This window comes from Chrysochloris asiatica, unplaced genomic scaffold, assembly GCF_000296735.1.
Source record: "Chrysochloris asiatica unplaced genomic scaffold, ChrAsi1.0 scaffold00010, whole genome shotgun sequence".
Classification (NCBI taxonomy): Eukaryota; Metazoa; Chordata; class Mammalia; order Afrosoricida; family Chrysochloridae; genus Chrysochloris; species Chrysochloris asiatica.
In genome coordinates, this window is record NW_006408528.1 from 5,860,790 (window position 1) to 5,884,962 (window position 24,173).

The window sequence follows — 24,173 nt, forward strand, 5'->3', positions numbered from 1 at the left end:
AACATCGACCATTTATACTTGGTACAGTGACTCTGTGTATACCTTACATCTTCTTTTGATGTTTTCTGCAACATTCAACATTTTGCCCATTGTTATTGTTGTTAGATGCCATCAAGTCAGTACCAACTCATAGCGACCTTATGCACAGCAGAACCAAACACTGCCCAATCCTGGGCCAACCTCACTATTATTGCCACCTGTGAGTCCATCGATGCTGCCACTTGGGCAATCAATCTCATTGGGGTCTTCCTCTTTTTCTCTGACCCTCCAACTTACCAAACATGATATCCTTCTCCAGTGACTGGTCCCTCCCGACAATATGCCCAAAGTGTAAGAAACGAAGTTTGGTCATCTTGGCCTCCAAGGAGTACTCTGGCTGCACTTCTTCCAACACGGATCTATTGGTTCTTTTGGCAGCTCATGGGACTTTCAGTATTCTCCTCCGATACCATAACTCAAATGCATCAATTCTTCCTTATTTACTCTCCAGCTTTCATATGCATATGGGGTTATTGAAAATACCATAACTTGAGTCAGGCGCACCTTAGTCCTCAAGCTGACATCTTTGCTCTTCAACACTTCAAAAAGGTCTTGTGCAACAGATTTGCCTAATGCAATACATCATTTGATTTCCTTACTGCTGCTTCCATGAGTGTTGATAGTTGATCCAAGAAGAATGAAGTCCTTGACAACTTCAATCTTTTCTCACATAATTTTGCTCATGAGGAGACTATACTTAGACCAAGAAGCAGTTGTTCAAACAGAACGTGGGAACACTGAATGGTTTCAAATTAAGAAAGTTGTGCAACAGTGTTGTATTCTTTCACCATACTTATTCAACCTGTATGCTAAGCAAATAATCCGAGAAGCTGGGTTCTATAAAGAAAAATGTGGCATCAGGATTGGAGAAAGACTCATTAACAACCTGCGATATGCAGATGATACAACCTTGCTTGCTGAAAATGAAGAGGACATAAAACATTTACTGATGAAGATCAAACAGCACAGCCTTAGGTATGGATTACATCTCAATGTAAAGAAAACAAAAATCCTCACCACTAGCCTAATAAACAACATTCTGCTCATAGAATACTTCGATATTGGAAGTCAAGCCTTGATTTTTTTCTTCAGTTCTTTCGGCTTCAGAAATGCTGAGTGTGTTCTTACCTTTTGTTTTTCTAACTCCATGTCTTTGCACATTTAATTATAATATTTACCTTTTTCTTTTTGATCTGCCCTTTGAGCTTTTCTGTTCAGATATTTTACCTACTCATTTCTTCCATTTGCCATGGCATCTCTACATCAAGAGCAAGTTTAAAAGTCTCTTCTGACATCCATTTAACTCTTTTCTTTCTTTCTTGTCTTCGTAGTGTCCTTTTGCTTTCTTCCTATATGATATTCTTGATGTCATCCCACAATTCTTTTGGTATTTGGTCATTTGTTTCTAATGTATCAAATCCGTTCTTGAGATGATCTCTCAATTCAGATGGGATATATTCAAGGTCATATTTTGGCCCTCGTAGACTTATTTTAATTCTTTTTGGCTTCAGCCTGAACTTGCATATGAGCAATTGATGGTCTTTTCCATAGTCTGCCCTTGGCCTAGTTTTAGCTGATGATATGGAACATATCCACAGTCTCTTTCCACAGATATAGTCAATTTGATTTCTGTGTATTTTATCTGGTGAGGTCAATGTGTTTAATAATGTTATTTTCAATGAATAATTCATTGATCATAAAAAATTCTATCTTGTGATTTCCAACATAAATTCTATCACCATGGTCATATTTTCCCAGTCCTCATTCTTCCTTTTTTGTTTTCAGTCTTTGCATTTCAATTACAGTAATTGTCAATATATCTTGATTGCATGTTTGATCAATTTCAAATTGAAGATGTTATAGAATTCTTCAACTTTGTCATCAATGGCTTTAATAGTTAGTACATAAGCTTGAATAATAATAATATTAACTGGTCTTCCTTGTAGTTGTATTGATGTGATCTTATCACAGATAGCATTGTAATTCAGGATAGATCTTGCAATATTCTTTTTGACGATTAATGTTTTGTCACTCCTCTTCAATTTATCATTCCTAGTATAGTAGCTCTGGTAGCGTAGTGGTTACGAATCGGGCTGAGAACCTTAAGGTCAGCAGTTCGAAACTACCAGCCGCTCCGCGGGAGAAAGATAAGGCATTCTGCTCCCGTAAAGATTTACACCCTTGGAAACCCTGTACAGGGTCGCTATGGGTTGGAATCGACTCGACGGCACTTCACAACAACAACAGCAACAGTATAGTAAACCATATTATTGTCATATTCAAAATGGCCAATGTCCATTTCAGCTTACTAAGATATAGATCTTTATAGGTTCCATTTCATTTTTGACAACCTCTAATTTCCTAGATTCATGCTTTGTACATTCCATGTTCTGATTATTACAGGATATTACAGCTGCTTCTCCTCATTCTGAGTTGTGTTACATCAGCAAATGAAGGTTTTTTTAAGCTTTATTCCAACCACACCATTAAAGTCAACTCAAATTTAAGGAGGCTCTTTCTGAGTCATATTTGAGTGCCTTCCAACCTGAGGGGTTCGTCACTATATCTGAAAATATTCTGGTGCCATTCTGATGTTTCAATATTCAATACTCTGGTGCAATCTGACAATATTTCAGAGGTTAAACATTCAGAAGTAGTCTTTCTCTTCTTCTTCCTTTTATTGTTGTTAAGTGTTGTTGAATTGGTTCCATCTAATAAAGACTCTGTTTAGGTTTTTTGAAGAGTGATTGGTGAATTTGAACCACCAATCATGTGGTCCCAACTAATCTTGAGGTCGAGTGCTTATCCTATGGTACTACACCAGGAGTCCTCCTTCTTCCTAGTCTGTCATAAAATTGACCCTCAGCTGAAACATGTCCACCATGACCCCTGCTATAATTTAAAATACCGGTGGCTCTCCAGTCTCTGGAGAAGAGGAAGACCCCAGTGAGATGGACTGACACAGTTGTAGCTGAAAGTGACTCAAATTTAACAACAATTGTGAAGATGGTGCAGAACTTAGCAGTGTTTTATTCTGTTTGCATAGTAAGGTCATTATGAGTTGAGACCAACTTGACAACACCTAATAACAATAACAAATGCAATAAATGTAGACAGAACATATAAATGGAAAATCAAACCATAAGACACATTTCTAAAGCAATTCTTTAACTCCCATAACAAGCTACAACTTGTAGGAGGTTTTAATGAATTTGTTCTTTCATTGAACTCCTTGGTTCTGTTAGCTGAGTTTATGTCTGTTCATTTTAGAGAAATATTTTCAGTATTGTTTTTATAAATTTCTGAATAATACCAGCTTTTACTTTTATGTAATTAGAAAATTCAATATTGGTTTAGGCCATTCACTTTCCTCTCCCCTGTTCCCACTTACATAAAGCTAAGTGTTGTTGTTGTTGTTAAGTGTTTTTGTATTGGTTCCAGCTCCTAGAGACCCTGTGTATAGGTTTTCCAAGGCTTTAAATCTTTGCATGAGCAGAAAACCTCATCTTTGTTGCCCAGAAAGGCTGGCAGACTGTAGTTGAATAAATCAATTTCTATTCCTTAGAGAAGTATTTGGCTGTGCTTTAAATGTCGCCATTTATGAAGTTATATGAAAATGTGTTAGAAGTTTTTCCATAGTTTAGGTTGGGATACTGATATTTTGCATGAATGAAGAATTTTACTGTGGTACTCTCATTCTCAATTTTGTTTTAGTCCACAGAGAAATAGATGAAAATATTTGCTTAAAATAATTTTGGGTCGGGTCATGACTAGCTGCATTATTAGCTCCCATGCTTTACCCTTTCATACTTGGTTTAATTGTAACTTAAGTGCATTTCTCGACCCCTTGACTTTGCATTTGCACATGTGACTTATTTGGTCAATGGCATTGGTGGAAGTACCAATATGTCAGTATTTTGTTCACCTTGCCTTTACCACATTGGTGAGGGAGAGAGTCTAAGTTCTGGGGATGGCTAAATCTATGTTACTGTTGGACACATGAGACTGACAGCCATATAGACTTGTTAGATGGTGTCCCCATTCCCCACCTCCGCCATCTAAGACTGAGTGGTAGAAGTCCTGAAGACTGCCAGACATAGACTTTACCCACAGATGCCTTCTTCTAGGATGTAGAGTTATCTCTGCCCTGCCAGGATGTAGTCAGTTAAGAGTAATTCTCACATTGGGGTGAGAACAATTCTTAACGATGGAAGACATGGCAATATACAGAGACCACAGAATATAGTTTATGCTTAAATAAAGAACAGCAGCAATTTGCAGTCCATTCCAAGTAGTTGTCCCTGCCATACGAAATCTGTTAATTTTGAAGGAGTCATTATAAAAATTGTGTGTATGTCCTCCATTATGACTGGGCAATGCTGTTCATGACCATTGTTTTGCTCACTCTTCTTCACCCCATTTATGATGGAGGGTTTCCCATACTAAGACTCAGAAGATGGCTGGACACGTGTTTTACTGGAAAAATGAGCTTGATAGTAGTTTATTAACCATGTACACTCACAACCCTAAACAGGAAGATTATGCACACCAAGGAGGACTACATGGTGACTACACTCGCCTGTGTGAATAAGCAGTGGTTGTGGGAAGTAAGTGGATTTGTAATTACAAAAAGGTATGTTAGGTCTGGTTCCTGTGGAAGTGTGTGATTTATTGACTTGAATGATCTCTGGGTTGGAAGAGAAATAAAACTTGTTAGGTTGAGGATTAGGTGGAGTGCAGCTGGTCTGACTGGTAGGGAAACTACCAATTTGGGAACCCTTTCCTGTGAGATTGAGGACTTATCTTGCCAAATTAGAGGAATTCACAGTTAAACATTTGGAACACTGTGAGGGACAAATATGTCAAGGCAGCATGTGAAACTTTAGGACTCCCAATACAGTCAGTTTCCAGCCTAACCATTTAAGAGGCATCATATGTTTGTATTTTCTCTCATATCTCTATCACTGCCATGAGAAGTACATGGATTGCTTATCCCGGGAAGAGAAAGAGGTTGGGCAGAACAACCCCTAACTCTGTCTGTAATTATAGACATATAAATACAGTCTGTTAGGAATCATTTATATCTTAAATCTCACAAAAGTCACATGACCATTAAATTCAATATGTAACAAATTGGCCTCATTATAGTCCTTTAATTCTTACTTCTTATAAACATACAAATTTTTGCTTTTCAATAATCATTTATTAGTTCATGACATGGTTCATGCAGCCTTCGTCTAACAATTTAATCTCCAATATGTCTTCTCTATTACTCTACTGATCTTTTAACCAATTTAATAAGCAACCTGCTCATATTCATTATGCCTAAGACACAAACATTCTCCTAGTCTGAGGGGTGACCACAGAACCTGGCAGGTTCCGTTCTTCTGTTATTTGGGCGTGGTGTCCCTATCTCCTCACATTCGATCAGTGATCTCATTCTCTTTCATACCTTAATGGCAGACCCACAATCATCAATCAAGTTAGTGAAGATCAATCTGGCTCTTTGAAACCTAGCAAGTTGTGACCTCATACTTTAAGATTCAAGAGACTGTAGATCCATCGTTTAAAAGCAAGTAGACCCTGTTTCCTGTGTTCCTTTTAATATTTATGGTGATCTCCATGCTGCTTCAGGGATTGTCCTTTCTTTTATGTGTAGTTCCTTTGACCTGTTTCCTGCCAGTAGAATCTCAGCGAGAGCATTCTTTCCTTTTATACATTCTCCGCCCTTTCAGTCTAAGCTTCTAGGCTTTCTGCTGTGGTAACTGGTTGGATCCATCAGTAATAGGCTTAATCTCTCTGACAAAAGATTGTGGAACCTTGGTGACCACGTCCTTAGTGAACGTTCTAGACTGTGTGCCCTTAGTGTATATACCAGAATTTTCTAAATATTTAAATTGCTTTAATTTAAATTTAAAAAATTGTTGTGAATTGAGTGAAGGTTTACAGAACAGATCATCAGTTTTCCATTCAACAAATCATATACTTTACTTCATCATATGGTTGCAATCTCTCCATGCACCAATAGTGAAGAGCATTTACTTCTATTCACTTTAACCACTGCATTCCTGTATCTCCCTCCACCCTTTTCTTTCTTCTGCCAATCTCTCTCCAGTTGTATATTGCCTGCCCCTGTTAATGTGTGTCTACTCTCTAGTGCATGTATCACTTCCTCCTCCCCCAATACCATCATAGATTGTTTCTTTTATCAAGAAAAAAACAAAAAAACAAACAAAAAAAACCCTCTTTTTTGTGTGTAAATACAAAACAAAAACATAAAAAAATCTCACAGGAATATGTAATTGCTTAAACAACCAAAGGCACATTCTGGAAGCCAGCCTCCTGGCTGCCAGCACATAGTCTTCTTTTTTCATGAGTCTAGAGTCCTCAGCTGCTCTGTCTCTCTATGCCATCACATCTGCCTCCATCTCTGGTGTCACTGCTTCTCTGGTTAGGGGTCCATGTCCCGTTCATGCTTCTCTCTTGATGATCCTAGGGTCCTCTGTTTCTGGAATGTAAGGTTAACTACTCCCCCCTTTTTGTTACACAGCTTTTATCTTTACTGTTGTGACAATCGCAATTAGGTATGATAACAATTACTCACTACTGATTCAAATGAATCCTATCCCCATCTCCTTTCACCAGACCCTTCTAGGTAAGAGGAAAACAATTCAGTGGAGATTGTACCTTCCCCCACACACTCTGAAACTGAAATCTCTCATGCAAACTTGTAGCCAGCCACTTCTTGCCTTTATAACCCTGCCCCCTCCCCATTTTAGGTATCCGTTGTCTAAGTTGCCCAGTCCCTATCAACTCTATGTACAGAGAGGATAGGTTTGACCCTTTATGTGATGACTCCTTTCCTTTTGGTTGGTATTTTAAGCTACTACATCCATAAGTATAGGTCAAATTCATTGAATTGTAGCAATTTATCCTTGCTTCCTTTATCAGATTTCTTTATCTTTCTCTAATGGAGTTCAGATCATCAAGACATCAAAGCTAAGTTAAATGGGTACTATTTGCAAGTTTGGACACTTTACTCTCTAGCTCTCCATGGCTAGGTCCTTCTCCATGTGCTCAGGAGTCCCCAAATCTCACCACACTTCAGACCAACCAGTCCTTTCTCTTCACTCTCTCATCTCAAGGTCAACGGGATTCTATGGAGTATGGTCAAAGTAAACCCATATCTTCATTGCTGCTTATCCCCCACTTCCACTCACAAGTAGACCAATAGGGTCACCAGCAAGCTTACCTACTTGCTTGTGTGTTCCCTTTGAGTTTCAGTCTTGAAGGGGATGTGTCCTGAAAGGACTTGATTGCTTGAATTGATGGCTCCCTGGTGAACAGCTTGCTTGTTCTTGTTTTTGTTTTTTATTTTGCCTGCTGGTCTTTCTTTCAATAAGTATCTTCTGTTCCTCTAGCTGCTCCAGGTTGGTCTGCACGTCCTTTCAAGTGGGAATTTCCTACCTTAGGAAGTTCTGTATGGGGCTTGGGATTCCATCTAAGGTTCTACGAATTTGAAAGGCTCTGGAAGTATCCAATTTCTCTGGGCAAGTTCTAGAACCACTTTTAAGTATTCCAATCACTTATAGGCTGAAGATAGGCTTACAAGCTTTTGCACAGATCATTTTTAAGTTCATCTATTTCCTCTCACATTTTACTATAAGCATCACGGGGGAACCAGACCCTCTAAGATGTTGCTTAGAAATCACATTAATCAGGTATTTAAGTTCATCACTTAAATGTTTCAGCTTCCACCAAACATTTGATCATAATTCAAAAAAGATCTTTATTATTGCATAAAAAGCATCACCCTTCTTTCTTTATCCACTTACATGTTCATTATTTTATATTAAATCCTCACAGTAGCAAATTTAATGTGCACATTTCTAGCAACATCTCTAAGATGATAGATCCTTTTCTTCACATTTCCTTCTGAATCTTTACAAGAATTGCCTTTGATGTCAATAATTCTACAAAGTTTCCTCAAGGCAATCTACCTTATATTATTAGGTGTCTTAAAACTCTTTCAGCCTCCATACATTAAGAAATTCAAAACCACTTTCACATTTTAGATATCTATTACAAGCAGCACCCTACTGTTAGTACCAAATTCTTTCTTAGTTATCTAAGGTTGCTTTAACAGAAATACTATGAGTATTTTAGAACAGGGGTGGGTATCATCTGGCTTGTGGGCCAGATGAGGCATGTGAAATCATTTGGTCTGGCCCTGCCAAGGAAACCGCAGTTCCAGCCATCACATTGTTGTTGTTAAGTGTCTGACTTGGTTCTGACTCAAACAACCCTGTATAGGGTTTCTGGGGAGTGAGTGGTGAATTTGAACCACTGACCTGGCAGTTCAAACTGACCTTGTAGTCCAGTGTATTAGCCCACAGTACCACCCCAGGAGTGAGTTAATTAAATGTTTAATCAAATATAGCAGGCTGATTTTTAAGTTAACACTTTTTTTATGGCCCGCAAATGATGTTAGAAATATCCAAATGGTAGAAGAATGATTTCCTACCCTGTTTAAAGGAAGTCTTTCTCTGTCAGTGCTGGAAGAAGGTTTTTGTCTCTTTGTAGATTCTGCTCTTAGGCATTCTTCATTAGGCTTGGCATCTCTCTTCTATCTCTATCAACAGGCTTTTAAAACTTCTTCTTATATTTCAAAAGAGATTGAATCAAAATAAACCCTACACTAATCCTGATTCATTAACATAACAAAGAGAACTCATTTCCAAATGGGATTATAACCATAAGGCACTGAATTAAGAGTTATCACATATGCTTTTGGGGGATATAGTACACTCCATAATGGAGGATCCTTTTTTTTTTTTCTTTAAATTATTCTTTTTTTTTTCCCTGAGCCTTTATTATAGCAAAGATCATTTCAAACATTAACAAGGTTTTTAATGACATAGATTTCAAAAAGGAATGGGATTGTGATCCAAGATGTTTCTTTACTCCCTGAAAATGTATTCACTCCCTCTTAAAATTCCATATGCATTGGTCATTATGTGGTTATTTTAAGTCAAGAGACTAAATAACTCATACAATATTTACCTTTATGCAATTGACTTATTTCCCTCAATATAGTAGTGTCTTCAGCTGCATCCATATTGTAGTGTGTATCAAGACTTATTGCATTGTTCCGTAAAATTTTTGAAACACCTTCATATGTTTATTCCAACAAGTATTATACCTATATTCATTAAAGCACTATAGACAAAAGGTGGGTGCAACCCAAATCCCCATTCATCTGTTGATGGCCATGCATACACACAATAAAATACTATGAAACCAGTAAGAACCAAGTCCTGGTGTGGCACTGTGGGTTAATGAGATGGACAGCAAAGTTGGTTTGGACTGCCAGGTTGATGGTTCAAGCTCATCAGCTACTTCTTGGAAATCCTATTCAGGGTTGCTATGGGACAGAACCAACTAAATGGTACTTAACAATAACAACATTTTTTAACATGCTGATCAAAAATTGTAGAGAAGAATCCTAATTAAAAAGGAGAACATGTTGAATAGAATATCCAATTCTCATGAACTCCAGACTATTTGGAGCCATGGAGTCTGGATAAATCCCTGAAATTACTGCCCTGAAATAATCTTTAATCCTCAGACCAAAAATGTCTGCTGAACCAATCAATTGTTTAGCTTAACTAGTAAAGAATGTTATCCTTGAGCATTTTGCTCTTTTAAGATGTATTTATATGTGTCACATTGTCTTAAGCAACTGGAAAGTTTAGGTAAGAAGTTTAGGTGGCAGTGAGTGTATATTAATAGGGAGAGAGAACTCAAAAAAGGAAAGTGAGAATGGTTGTCTTATTTAAAGAATGTAATCAATATCATTGAATTGTCCATGTAGAAATTGTTGATTTGGTGTTCATTCTGCTGTGTATGTTGTTGTCAGGTGCCATCGAGTTGGAACTGACTCATAGCAACCCCATGCACAGCAGAATGAAACAATGTCCAATCCTGGGCCAACCTCACTACCGCCGCCACACTTGATGCCATCAATGATGTCACCTGCCTGATCCATCTCATTGGGGGTCTTCCTCTTTTTCTCTGACCCTCCACCTTACCCAGCATGGCATCCTTCTCCAGAGACTCTTCTCTCTGGACAATGTGTCCAAAGTATGAGAGACGAAGCCTAGCCATCTTGGCCTCCAAGGAGCACTCTGGTTGCACTTCTTCCAAAACAGATCTATTGGTTCTTTTGGCAGTCCATGGCACTTTCAGTATTCTCCTCCAACACCACAACTCAAAGTTATCCATTCTTCTACGATCTTCCTTATTCACTGTCCAGCTTTCGCATCCATATGAGGTTATTGAAAATACCATGGCTTGGGTCAGGTGCACCTTAGTCCTCAAGCTGACATCTCTGCTCTTCAGTACTTTAAAAAGTTCCTGTGCAGCACATTTGCCCAATGCAATACGTCGTCTGATCTCTTGACTACTGCTTCCGCAAGTGTTGATAGTTGATCCAAGAAGAATGAAGTTCTTGACAACCTCAATCTCTTCTCCATTGATAAGAATGCCGTTTATTGGTCCAGTGGTGAGGATTTTTGTTTTCTTTACATTGAGTTGTAATCCATACATAAGGCTGTGCTCTCTGATCTTCATTAGTAAATATTTTAAGTCCTCTTCACTTTCAGCAAGCAAAGTTGTATCATCTGCATATCTCTGCTGTGTATACTGTAAACAAAAACAAAAAAATCTTAAAAAAGAAAAAAAGCGAAAGACTTAGGAACTTGTTTTGTTTGATCGTTTCAGTCAGTACCTTTGTTTCTTATCTTTTTGGAATTAATCTGACGATTGTCTCTTAATTTTTTTCTTCACATTGTAAGTGAAGAGACAAACTTAATGGAACTATTCTCTTTGTAGTTACTTTTATCTCTTTATCTCTATTTCTCATTAGTTTGAGAACCTTTGAAAGGCATAAGAAAGCTCTCTATATTTCCTAAATGTCAGTAAGGTCTTACATCTTATCTTAATGAATCAAGGGACATTTAAAAGTTTTACTTGCTTCTAACTTATTCGGAGCATACCTGGAGAAAGGCAGTCAAGCAATCATTGAAACCTAAGATCTTTAAACTGATATTTCTATAAAGACAATTAGGGAACAAATAGAATTAAGGATCAAAGATAGTGGACAGCAATCATGACATGATACATTCATTTTATAAGAAATAACCAAAAAATTGGTGTTTTATTTAGAGAATAATCATTTGTATCGCTATCTGGTAGTGTAGAGGTTACGAATTGGGCTGCGAACTGCAAGGTCAGCAGTTCAAAACTACCAGCCGCTCCGCGGGAGAAAGATGAGGCTTTCTGCTCCCATAAAGATTTACAGCCTTGGAAACCCTGTACAGGGTCGCTATGGGTCGGAACCGACTCGACGGCACACAACAACAACATAGCTATATCAGAACTGACAACAATATTTCTTAAGCTTCATATATTACTTGATTTTTCTATACTAAAATTATCACTATTAACATTCAAAATTATAAGTAAATTAAAATACTAGCAGTTTATGGAGACATTTTAAAAAGCAAATTTTGGTGCAAATAGCAGTATGCTTAGTTAAATATCATAGCATATTTAAATAAATCCCTTGGGCTCCATCCTAGTGCTTAGGCACTCAGCCTGACAATATCTCTTCAAGACTTGATACATATCAGCATTTTTTTTTTTAATTAGGAAGAAAGTAACTTGGTTTTATATACTTCAAGACATTTTTTCATATATCAAGCAAAAAAAAATTAACAGCTGAGCTTAAATTTTGGCAGGCACTCAGTCCATAATCTACAACATTTACTATATTTAAAACATAAATTAAATTTCTTGCATCTGGATACATTACAACAAAACTGAATTGAAACCGAATGTAATGTCTTTGGGAACAAATGAATTCCCCAAACAACTAAATCAGCCAAATGAATTTTTCATAGATTTATCTTTGTTAATAAGGCAAAACAAGCATTTTCCAAGTGTAGTATATTTTTGTCACTACACATTTTTTCCCCTTCTGCTGCTTGCTCTTGCCTACACAGCACACACATAAGTATTAGATAACTTATAGGAAAAGCTTTATATTTATATTAGAAATAGTTTACAAGTACTAGCACAAAAGCAAATCTCAGCATAAACCCTAAAACGTAGGACACCAAAATGTCTCCCTGATAGATAACATCAATTCATTTATAAAGGTGGACTTGAAAGGAAAACAGGTAAATCAAGAAAAGGCAATTCAAGGCCAGTTGTTCTATTAGCGAAGAAAAACAATAACAACAACAACAACAAAATGCAACAATGCTTTCTATATGTTCCTCTAAATGGGAAGAATAAGATATTTAGAGGAACTTATAGGATAAAGTGACATTTCAGCTGAGACCTGAATAGAGAGGGTCATGTGTAGACCGAAGAGAGAGCAAAAGCCATAAAGTGAAGGAGAGGATTGTGTTTTAGGAAACAATGACTTTTGTTGCATGAGCAAGGGAGAAAATAATGGGAAATTGGGAAAGGAAATATGAGTCAAGTTATTAATAAGTTAGTTGGTAACAAAGTAAATCTGATGCACATGAACTTACTTAAGCCATGGTATTTTGCATTGCCTCTTATGCATGTGAAAATTGGACAATGAATAAGGGAAACCATAGAAGAATTGCTACATTTGAATTCTAGTTTGGGGGGATAATATTAAAAATACTATGCACTGCTAGAAGAACAAGCAAATCTGTGTTGAAAAAAGTGCAGCCAGAAGCTTAGAAGCCAGCATGGTGAGGTTTCAGTGGCACTGTGGGGTAATGCCCTGTACTGCAAAGTTGGTTTGAAATGCAAGGCAGGTGGTTCAAGCTCACCAGCAGCTCCTAGGAAAACCTATGCTGAGTTGTTATGGGTTGGAACTGACTCAATGGCACTTAACAACAACAACAACAATACTTTGAACATGTTATTAGGAGGGACCAGTCCCTGGAGAAGAGCATCATGCTTGGAATATGGGAGGGTCAGTGACCCTAAATAAGATGGATTGGTACAGTGGCAGCAGCAATGGGCTCAAACAAAACAGTAACTGTGTGGATGGTGCAGACTGGGGTAGTGTTACATTGTGTTGCACATAAGGTCCCTATGAGTCAGAACCAACTCAACAGCACAAAACAACAGCAACAGTGATAAGAAATACAAACTGGGTTTTATTCTAAACATGTTTCGAGTTATTTTAAGATTTAAAGTAGGGAAATAGCATAACGTCATCAATATTTATTCGATAAATATCTTTGCTGTCCAGAAAACAGACTAAATGGGACATAAGAGTGAAATGGAGAACATTTAGACAACAATTAAAATTGCCAGGCATGAGATAATAGGGCTAAAATACAAAAGAGTTTGTTGTTGTTAGGTGCCTGAGAGACAGTTCTGACTCACAGTGACCCTATATACAACAGAATAAAACACTGCTGGGTCTTGCTCTAGCCTCACCATTGTTGTTACACTTGACCCCATTGCTGCTGCCACTGTGCCAGTCTATCTTGCTGGAGGTCTTCCTCTTTTTCCTTGACCCTCCACTTTTCAAAGCCTGATGCCCTTTTCCAGGGCATGGTCCCTCCTGATTGCATGTCCAAAGTATGAGAGGAAGTCTTATCATCCTGACTTCTAAAGCATCTGGTTGTACTTCTTTCAACACAGATTTGTTTATTCTTATGGTAGTCCATGGTACTTTTAATATTCTTCTCCAACACAATAATTCAAATGCTTCAACTATTCTAAGATGTTCCTTATTCATTATTTATCTTTCACATGGGTATGAGGTGATTCAAAATCCTTGGCTTGGGTCAGGTGTATCTTAGTCCTCAAACTGACAGCTTTGTCTTGTGCAGCAGATTTCCTAATGCAATTTGTTGCTTAATTTCTTCATGGCTGCTTCCATGAAAGTTGATAGTGGATCCAAGCAAAATGAAGTTTGACAACTTCAATCTTGTCTCCATTTATCATGATGCTATCTTTTGTTCCATACTGAGGATTTTCATTTTCTTTACAATCAGCTGCAATCCATATAGAACACTATAATCTTTGATCTTCATTAGTAAGTTTTTTGATTCCTCCTTGATTTCAGCAAATAAACCTGCATCATCTGTATATCATAGATTGTTAATGGGCCTTCAGTCATAATGTCAAATTCTTCATATAATCTAGCTTCACAGATGATTTGCTCAGCATACAGATTGAATAAGTATGGTGAAAGTATATTGCTCTGGTCTATACTTTTCCTAATTTTAAACCATTCAATACCCCCTTATTCTGTTCTTATGACTGCCTTTTGAGCTATGTACAGGTTCCTTAAAAACACAATTAAGTGCTCTGGAATACCCATTCTTTGCAATGTTATCAATAGCTTGTCATTGGGTCAGTGAAAATTAAATAAAAATGAATAGTTGATAATACACAAGGAATTATCTATTCAATTTAATGTCACAAGCATTCTCTTTTGTGCTAGATCTCAAGCAATCCCAATTTCCAAATGAACCATTTAAGGTTCAGAAATATTTATTCACTCATTCACTATTACAGAATTGGAAAACTATAGGTATTGATACCCAGTTTTAATCACTGCTATGCTGCATGCCATAAACACACAAAAAAGGATAAATGTAAGTGAAATGTCATTTGAGACAATGCAACCTACTCACACATGATGTGACGCTCTAGGATAAGCACAGGACGACAAAGTCGGCAGTTCACCTCACCAACTGCTCCTCAGAAACCCTATGTAGGGTCTAGATAAATCAGAACCAACTAGATGGCACTAAACAACAACAATAAAAATTTGAGATTATTTGATTATATACCATAAAATGCACTGTTAATATGAATTGGAAATATTCACTGAAGAAATTTTTGAAAAAAAAAATGTACTGTTTAAAGTCTCCTGAAAATGTCTTCATATCTTCAAAAATGTTTGAAAGGATGACAAAATCACTAACTTTATTGTTGCTTTCTTTAGGAAACACTGTTTGTCAGAAAGACTAGAGTGTCAATGGCCATACATAGTGCAGCATTCAACATTCATTTCAAAGAGTGTAGATTAAGGTTTATGTTTTGTGTTTTGTTCTTGTGTTTTCATCTTTGCTGCCTATTGAAACTATTAAACCAAAGCCAAAACAAAACAATTCCCCTGCCATCTAGATGACTCCGAGTCACAGCAACCCTACCCATGTAGGGTTTCTGAGGTCATGAGTCTATACTGGAGTAGAAAGTCTCCTTTTTCTTAAAACTACTTTTGTGTGTTGTTGAGTTTATTCTGAGTCATAGTGACCATGTACAGTGTTTCTGAGAGTTGTTGCTGGGTTCAAACTGCCAGCAGTGTGGTTACTAGTACAGGGCTTATCGTATAAAATCACACACACCAGGGCCTACCAAGAAAAAAGAGACATCATGATTAGAGTTTTCCTATTTAAAGCACATTCTATCAGTTAAATCTGATAATATCCTTAGGGAAAGAGATATATTTTAATTACCCTGATAGTGAACTGAGGTGGGGTTTCTTTTGTGCTTACTCTTTGTTAATATTTTTACTAGATTGACTTTCCCTTCATACAGCACCTGCTTTGATGACATCTTTTATTTCCATAAAAATCTGTTTGGCTATTTCCTTTCCCATGCCAACAATTAATGTAGCGGTACCTCTTTTCTCTTAAGGGGAGGCTTTTTTTTTTTTTTTTTTTTTAAAGTGCAGTATCCTTTTGTTCTAATTGCTACACAGAATGTTGATGCCTTTTCTTTTCTTTTACATTCCCAGATGATTGCCACCAATCCATTTTGATGAATAAGGAACAAGTAGAATGAATTTAATTTTATAGATTAAAAATTCCTTCTGCATGTAGGGGATTTTGTACATGCAATTTATTTTAATTTAATAACTAAGATAATAGTGTATCTGTTCAAAATGCTTCCTCATTTTTCTAGTCGTCTTCCATATTTGTGGACTTAAGGAGACTTTGCAGTTAGGTAGACCAAGACTTAGGAAATGGTAAATTATGTACATGAAACCAAATCCAATCTGCTGTGTGTCTTTGTAAATAAAGTTTTATTGAAACTCACCAATATTGATTCATTTTAGTACAGCAAAGTTGAGTAGTTGTACTAGAGTCCTCATGATACACACAATGAAATTTTTTTTTTTTACTATCAGGACTTTTCACACACACACACACAAAAAAAAACTTTGGCAACTCATGTTCTATATATTCTTCCCTGAAATAATTATAATATAGGACTGATCCAAAGATAAACTATGACTGAGATATGTTAGGAAATGAGTGTTCTACTGGAACATATTTGGCACTGAGTCATTCAGTAACATTAATATCAATATTTATATGATAAGATGTGCTGCTTAAAGGGCCCAAGTAATGTGAGTTCCATGACTTTATGTCTGAATTGGTTACCTATGCATTTCCTTTATAACCACTGAGATTTGCTGAATCATCATGAGCTACACCAAAATAATCACACAATATGTGTCCTGTTACCTAGGGTATAGAAACTGTATTTTATATTCAAATGGACAGATTATTTTTTATTATTAAGCTGCTGGATTATTGTAGAGATGTAGTATATTGTAATTAATCTTTGAAATTTATTTTATTTGTATTTAAACATTATTTAGTTGATCCCTCTCAATGATTTACTGATATCTTGAATCTGCTTCTCTTTGACAGGGCCATTATCCAGACATTCTGCATTAAGAACAACCTACTTATAGTAAAATATTATCTCACAATATTTATCATTAAAATTATCCAAAGGATGTATCATTAGGCAAACTTTCCAAGAATATTTAAAACATGCATTGATTCAATTAGAAATACTTAATATGTTATTATGTTGAATCCATTTGACATAGAACAAGATCTGTTGACCATAAAATATGTTCAAAGTATGAGAGACAAAGTCTGACCATCCTGTTACCTCTTGAAACAGTTGATGTTGACCATTTCTTTTCAATAACGTGATTCTGATGTTCCTTCTATCTTCTTTAGATGCTTTGTGCATCATTCAACATTTTACCCACAAAATCCTTAAAAATTGCAAGTCAAGACTAATTTTTTCTTAAGTTCCCTCAGCTTTAGAAATGGTGAGTGTGTTCTTCCCTTTTTGTTTTCTGACTCCAGGTCTTTGCACATTTCATTATACTTGGCTTTCTCTTCTCGAGTTGACTTGAAATTTTCTGTCCAGCTTTTTTCAGTCCTCATTTCTTCTTTACACTGGAGAGCAAATTTCAGAGTCTCTTCTAACATCCATTTTGATCTTTTCTTTCTTTCTTGTCTTCTTAATGACCTTTTGTTTTCTTCTTGTGTGATGCTCTTGATGTCATCCCAGAACTCTTATGGTATTAGGTCTTTGGTGTCTAATGCATCAAATCTGTTTTTCACTGATTTCTAAATTCAGTTGGAATATGTTCAAGGTCATATTTTGGCACCCTTGGATTTTTAAAATGTTTCTTCAGTTTCAGCCTGTACTTTCATATGGGCAATTGATGGTCTGTTCCAAAGTATGCCCCTGGCATTGTTTTGTCTGATAATATGGAGCTTTTCTACCATATCTTTCCAGAGGTGTAGTCTATTTTATTACTGTGTATTCTATTTCGTGAAGTAAATAGGTATAGTTGTCGTTCTTTGTTATTTAAAAACGGTATTTGCAAGTACGATTGGTCTCCCTAAATTCCATCATGAAATCTCCTGTATCATTTCTATCACCAGGGCCACCTTTTCAAAGTACTGATGTTCTCTGTTTCGCCAAGATCCATTGGATATCAGCAATGATATCCCTCATTCCACAACCATTTCTGAATCTGGTTTGAACCTCTGGAAGTTCTCTGTCAATGTATGATTGTAGCCATTTTTGTATTACCTTTAGTAAAACTTTACTCGCATGAGATATCAAAGAGATTATCTGATGATTTCTGCATTCCGTTGGGTCACCTCTCTTTGGAATGGGCACAAATATGTATTTCTTCCAATCAGTTGGCCAGATAGTTGGCTTCCAGATTTGTTGGCAGAGCTGAGTGTGCCTCCTGTGCCGCCTCACTTTCTTCAAAGATTTCAATTTTTATTACATCAATTCCTGGTGCCTTGTTCTTTGCCAATCCCTTCAATGCACCTTGGATTTTCTCCTTCAGTATCATTGGCTCTTGATCCTATGCTACCTCTTTAAATGGTTGAACATTGACCATTTGCTTTTGGTACAGTGACTCTGTGTGTTTCTTTCATCTTCTCTTTATGCTTTCTGCATTATTCAATAATTTCCCCAGAGAATCTTTCAACAATTAAAGTCGAGGCTTGAATTTTTTTCTTCAGTTCCCCCAGCTTGAGAAATGCTGAGTGTGTTCTTCTTTTTTGGTTTTTTGATTCCAGATCTTTGCACATTTTTTTGTAACATTTGGCTTTATCTTCTCAAGCTGATCTTTGAAATTTTCTGTTCAGCTCTTGGACCTCCTAATTTCTTCCATTTAGAACTGAAGAATTTCATCAAAACCCATTTTAATGACTGCTGTGTAAATTTGAATAATAGTGATATTAACTGGTCTTCCTTGGAGACATATGGATATTATCCTATCACAGACAGTGTTGTGATTCAAGACAGGTCTTGAAATATTCTTTTTGATGATGAATGTGATGCCATTCCTCTTTAATTTGTCATCCCTGGCATAGTAAACCATGCAATAGTCAGATTTAAAGTTGATATATTACAAGCTTGGGGAATCCTACATTTCATGGTTAGTTGATGCAGACCATTGTAACAAGGGTAGTCCTTGTTACTTTGGTACATAATCAGAGGAGAGGAAAAGAAAAATGAAAGGAGAAAGAACATAAGACAGGTATTACAAGAAAATCAACTTTGCTGAGGATGGACAGGGTTATGTGTTCTAGGAAAATGCTTTGTAAAAGAGGGTTATTAATGCAATAACACTTATATGAATAGTCAAACTAACATATCAATAGAAACACTGAACTTTTGTGCAGTCATTCTTATGTTTGTTGCAATTTTTCATGGAATATTTGAGCAACAAATCAGAAGGTGTGGTCACAGTGTCAAAGTAAGTGCCAATGCCTTTAAGAAGTTTGTATAAGTTGATAAACATTAAGTGACCATCCTTTATAAAATAACATAGCAAGTCTATAATAATGTCAGTCATTAATTAATTACTTTCATGTGTAACTTATAACAAAAATATAGTTATCTAAACTTTGTATGTGATTTGTAGCCTTTGATTATCCCTTAAACCCACTTCCATCAGGAATTCAATCTACCACTACACTGATTTTACGCTACTTGTTCTCCATTATGAAAGATTTTCTTGAAGTTGTCTGTCATACATTCTTTCTTCTCACATTAATAAGTGGTAAGCAAAATAATACAACCTAAAGCACATGGTGCCATAGGGTAAGCACTCAACCTCAAGGTCAGTTTGAACTGCAATATCAGCAGTTCAAACTCACCAGCCACTCCTCAGACATCTTATACAGGGTGGTTATGAGTCAGAACCGACTTGAAGGCACTTAACAACAACAACAAAGAAACTTAAGGAATGCCTCTCAACAAAGCAAAAAGCTGACAAAAGGGTCTTAGACAATGGGGTACAAATTAGATGGTTTTTATAAAAGAATCTTTAATGTTCTGGAGTGAAAATCAAAACAAAAGCAAGTAACCAAACTCACTGCCTTTGAGTTCATTCTTACTCACAGTGACTACAGTACAAAGTATAACTGCCCGAAGTGTTTTTCAAAACTGTAATTAATCTCTATAGAAGCAGATTACAACATCATTCTCCTACTGTGTGACTGGTGGGTTTCAACCACTGACCTTCAGTGAACAGCTAGCTGCAACACCAGGGTGTCTTAGAAAATACCAACCTCATTGATATATTACAAACTTGGGGAATCCTAAGTGTCATGGTGAGCTGATGAAGACCATTGTTTTAAGGGTAGCCCTTGTTACCTTGGGACATAATCCCAGGAGAGGAAAACAAACTTGGAAGGAGAAAGAACAGAAAACAAATAGCATAAGAGAATCAACATTGCTTCGGGTGAACATGTAAATAATTTGTTGAACTCTTTCATATGTTTCTAGAAAATGCTATGTTGCATTTCATTTATTTTATTCCTCAAACTTCCCTTGAATTTAGATTTTTGGTTAAAAACAAATTATCCAAAATTAACAGATTCCTTCTTCAGGCATTCCAAAAGTGAAAAGCCAAGGAAAACGTGTATTTTGTTTTCATGCATAATATATTAAACATATTTTTCCATATTAAAAGTGGTTGAAACTCTTGGAATTTTTTGTGGAAAAATTTCTTTTATAAATACCACACTATGCATTTTATTATTTCAATGTGATTTCTGGCCTGAATCAATCCTAATTTGAGTTCCTTATGCAGTGTTCTACGGTTACCTGAGGCCACTATGAGGTTTTATTTAGTAACACCTTATAACCCTCAATGACATTAACACAAATCTTTTCAACATATTTTATTTCATCATTCTCTTATTTTATGGTGAGTGCTTCTCAAAATGAAATGAATTTTGTTATAAAGAGAAGTTAGAGTCAGGTGTTCAAGGCCAAAAGGAATGCTACTTTGGTCAGGCAGGAAGGGAATTGGTTTGACTTTGCTCCAAGCAGGCAATTAAGGGATGATGAATTAGAATCCCCTCTAAGCGGGAACCCTATTACTCTCTGACATGTCATGCACTCTGAAGTATAAAATGCCTGATTATAAATAATGATGTCACTAATTGTGTAAAATACCTGAGAACAAATACTTCTGCTATTCATAAATGACATCTATGATTGAAAAAAATGAACTCATCTTTTGAAATTTTCCCACTTCGTTGTTAGCACATAATTGTTCTCTTTGGGTATGAAAATTCAAGTAGAGGGACATGGCACTGATACATCGATTATTTAAAGACTAGAAAATTGACTCCAAATAAATCTCTTAATATATTGAGATTTGGTTCTAAATCATCTTCTTGAGAATTCTATCAACTGCACTGATGTTTGAGTAATCATTTTTGAGTGTGAAGCCTAGCTGAAATTGTACACACATGACAAAAAATTCAATTACTGTGGGATTTGTTATTTATTACACTTATAAGTACCATACAGAAGACAGTCTGGTTAATGATAGTATGTCCTAAGTATGAGAGATGAAGTCTCAGCATTCTGGCTTCTAAGGAGCATTCTGGCTGTACTTCTTACAATACAGATTTGTTTGTTCTTTTGACAATCCATGGTCCTCTTAATATTATCCTCCAGCACAATAGTGCAAGTAGAGCAATATTTTATACTAAGATATGTCACACAAGCTTTAACAAGGACCCTTGCTTTAAGGAAAATAATCCAGGAGGGATGGTAATAGGAACATTCTTAAACTTGGGAAGTGATAGGAGAGGGAAAGGTAAATGACTATAGACTCCAAAGGCAACACTGGGGACTGATCTCTTTCCTAAATATCAAGCATTGAAAACTGGTTCTATTTGGACACATATGGCTTGCCATGAGTTGGAATCATCTTGATGTCAGCTGTTTTGTTTTCACTTTGCCCGGTGTCCAACTAAACCCAGTGCTATGGAGATGATTCTGACTCAGAGTGAGCCTGAAATGAAGTAGAACTGTTCTACAGCGTTTCTGAGACTGTACATCTTCATGGAAGGAGATTAATTCATCTTTTTCCCATGGAGTAGCTGGTGGTTCAAACTGCTGATCTTTCTATTAGCAGTCCAACACCATCCACGGTACTTCCCTGAGTGTTATTATTTTTAAGTGTCATCTAGAGTCAGTTCTGACTCATAGCAACCCTGTATATAGGGTTTCTGAGGGGTGGCTGATGGGTTTAAACCATCAACCTTATTGTTAGCAATCTAAAGCTTACCCTACACACCCTGTATACTAACTATAAAGCCCCATACGTGTAGCCTGACATAGTAGAAAGAAGACAAACTTTAATTTAAAAACAAAACTGGGATTGTCTTTCACTCATCATTTAGCTGATTTTATAAAAGCTACTTAAACTTTCGGAATGCTCTTTTCATCGACCCTAAAATGTGAATACGCCGAATAATTCCATGTGGCTACTTTACATATATATATACATATCAGTACAATGTTCAGAATATAATTGTAGCTTCTTAATGATTATTTTTGCTATATAAGTAGGGCTTTGGAATACTCGATATGTGGGTTGTTTTGGGAATAGTAAATGATGTACTTCCTGTACCTATCACAGTGTCTAAACACTATCAGGTGTTCTCTAAATGGTAGCTATTAAGATCTTAGACAACATTTATAGCTTGGAATTAATTCTGAAGTTTTCAGTAACGCTACAACATTTTTTGAGAAACTACACTATTTCAGCAATATCGTTAGCATTGCCAGGTAAATACAATAGTTAGGCATGGAATTCCCCTCAAGAAATATACAATACCATTGAACTTTATCTATTGCTACATAAACAAGTAACTATAACACAAGTACAATAAGCAAAGAGCTATAATAAAATGTTTTGAGATAGGAAAAGAATTACTGCTTTTGAAAGCTTTAGTATAATCCTTTTTGTCCATAAGAAAAATTGTGGAATTTTGTAAATTAGTTTTAGTTAATAGTTTTTGATGGTTAGGGTTTTATGCTTTGTTTTTGCAATTTTCCTCTAGCATAATTAGAATGATTCATGTATTCTGGTAGTGTTTTTTTTGTGTGTAATACTACACATACACACATCTATATACAAAGAGAGACTAATCTATTGGCAAAACGCATCTTCAGCTGCCTTTTGTTTGATTTGTATTTGCTTTTAGGTTTAAAACATAATTCAGTTTTACTGATTCATTTTTAAAGGCTTATTAGGAAGGAGAAAAAATAAAAGTATTTTATAGTTTTATTTTTACCAAAAGTCTATGATCTCTCATGGCATAGTATACATTTTAACATGTTAATAGATTTCTTCTGCCTCTTATTTAAGTGCAAATATTGTTAGGAAACATTATGTAATCTAAGTAATAGTGACAAAAGTAAAACACACATGGAGTTTATTAGATGAGTCCTATGAAGAAGACTCAGGTCGATTAGTAGAATAACAATGGAAGTTTCCTTATACAAAGCTAAGTACATTTATCAGATACCAAATACGTAGAATTAGATGTATGCTTCGTTTCATTTTATATCCTAAATCATTTTTGTTGTGGGGGCTAAGTGGTAAAAATATGACAGCTATACTAACTGAAGATGACAATAAGGTAAAGGACAAAGAAAAAGGCTTTTATAACTTAATTTTAAGTGATACCATTTTTTATTTTTAGTTGGCATTCAATTTTCAATGCATTCACTTGAAAATGTATGACTGTTTAGTTTTGAGTGTTATGGTAATTTTGGAATTGACTTAGCTTTTCTCAGAGTCACAGATATGAGAATATTAATGCACATGAGTTCCAGATGACAAATGGTGCTTGAAGTTCCCATGTCTGCTAATTCATTTTTGATTAGAACATGGATGTCTTGTGAAATATAAATGGCATTTGCCTAGCCAAACGGTCATCTGATTTGAACATATGATGCGATGCTTCACTGATGTTTGAACTTTGGAGTCATTTCAAATTCATTGACACTAATGCTTATACAGACCAGGTTCCCTGAGTCAGAATGAAATAAACTGAGAGATTGGATCATCTGTTTCTCTGGGACAATGTTCCTTCAATCTATTTTATTTACAGATAGTATTTAGAATTGATTTTGTGCTAACCTTTATAATCAGAGCATGTTTCACATTGGTTACATTTTCAAAATCAAATTTAAATGGTCCAGATTGAACTGTGCAAAGGCATTCCAACTACATTGGCTGTCTTGGATCTTAAATTTCTAACAGATAATAACTCACATGCTTTGGACATGTCATCAATAGAGACCAGTCTCCATTAAAGGCCATTGTACTATCATACTTAGTAAATTAGAAGGTTAGGGAGAAAGGAAAAGACCCTTAACAAGATGGATGGACACACTGGCTGCCTAGCAACAATTGTGAGGATGGCACAGGATTATGCAATGCTTTGTTCTGTTTTATACATATATAT